This window comes from Epinephelus moara, chromosome 17, assembly GCF_006386435.1.
Source record: "Epinephelus moara isolate mb chromosome 17, YSFRI_EMoa_1.0, whole genome shotgun sequence".
Lineage (NCBI taxonomy): Eukaryota > Metazoa > Chordata > Actinopteri > Perciformes > Serranidae > Epinephelus > Epinephelus moara.
The window spans coordinates 20,606,549-20,608,496 of record NC_065522.1 but is presented as its reverse complement, the minus strand read 5'-3'; positions in this window follow the sequence as shown (position 1 = coordinate 20,608,496).

The window sequence follows — 1,948 nt, the reverse complement described above, 5'->3', positions numbered from 1 at the left end:
ACGCCATCTACTGAGCCTTTGAGGAAGTGCAGACCAGATTTTACTGCGCATGTGCAATCCCCCCATGTTTGACCCCGTGTCTAAGCCTTCTCTTGAATAGCCTTGTGCCCAACCAGGAAGTAAACAGCTGTGGTCATGTGACAATTTACACTGAACATGTGACACTGCACATATTTAAATATTTCATTGAGACCCTTTATCATTTCAATATTTGCTGGAAATGCATTCATACATCATTCAGTAACATTTTTAGAGCCTTATGACTGAAAACGTTTTTGCTGTCACTATTGTTACTGGTGGGATTAAATGGATGAATAGATCATTTTAATGTTAAAAAATAAATCCATGTTAGTGAGCACCTCTCCTTTTGTTACCGAGATAATCCATCCACCTGACAGGTGTGACATGTCAGGATGCTTATGAAACAGCGTCATCAAGGTACTAACAGAACCTACACCTGCTTCTGACTGCTTGTAGCACTAGTGCAAATAAGATATTGCACATAAATGTTGCTTGTCATTATCTGAAATTACAATTTTAATTTGTATTGTGCTCTGTCATGTTCACAATACACAGATGCTATAGATATTCTAATGGAATTCTGTTTCACTGTGCAGGTGTCCAATCAGTGAAGCCGTAGCTTAATGCTCCAATCATCACCTTCATCTTCATCCACATGCAAAACAAATCCAGCCGACCACTTGATAAAGTTTAACACTTCACTTCAAAACTGGTACAGAGACAGTTGTCCATTTTCAAATCCACTATTATCCAGAAAAAAGAGGTAAAGACAAAGGTCAAAGATAAAAGAGATAGGAGGTCACAGACTGAGTGGCTCCACTCTCCACTGCAATGAGCTCTCTCAAATCCAAGAGCTCCCCCTACTGGTGAGAGGGTAAAAAAGGGGCAATTAAAGGTACAATGCAACAATAATAGTGCCCTTATCTTAACAGCTACAGATGTGAAACTGCATTTAGGCTCCTACACACTGTAAACTGATGGCATTGTTGACTTTGCCTGTGAGTGTGAATGAAAAGAAACAGAATAACAACAAAAATATGTTCAAATCATTGCTGGCATAACAATAATACTGACTCAGTGTGTTAAGGTTCTCTTTGATTTTTTAAAGAATGTAATTTTTGACGATGCAAAAGAAACAGTTTCAGAGGAGCAAATGTTTAGTTTATGCTCTTTGTTGGCGGACATTTTTGAATGACACCTTTCTTACTGCTTTCCAGTAAAGAGGAAAGTGTGTTCCTCTTTTTGTTCCCGCTGCATCATGTAAATGTGTTGTTGTCATCAATAGATCCTTTCTCGACTGTGATAAACATCTTGGAGTTAAGTATTTTGATATTCAAATGCTGACGTCAGGTGAAGGCGGCTCAAAGAGACCATCTACCTGGGGGACATTTTAGTCTTCATCAGCACACAAGGAGAGACACCAGAGTGAAGCGGCTGAGAGGAGGACAGAAGATGTAAGTTATGATTCTGTTGTGTCACTTTGATATATTATTTATTGTGTGTGTGCAGAGGTGGACAGAACAGTAATGTCTTTTTTTCAGTTTATATTTCACATCATTTCAAATCAAATCAGATTTGCACTTTGTCTTTTTGTATTTGCCAGATTTAGCAAACAGCTCAGCTCATTTGTGACATGTTTTATAATCACAGTTAGCTCAGCTCATTTGTGACATGTTTTATAATCACAGTTTGGAACAAACTTAGGGTGGGGGTTTGAACCTCGGGGTGGGGGCCCTTCTGTGTGGAGTTTGCATGTTCTCCCTGTGTCAGCGTGGGTTTTCTCCAGGTGCTCTGGTTTCCTCCCACAGTCCAAAGACATGCAGGTTAATTGGTGACACTAAATTGTCCGTAGGTGTGAATGTGAGTGTGAATGGTTGTCTGTCTCTATGTGTCAGCCCTGTGATAGTCTGGTGACCTGTCCAGGGTG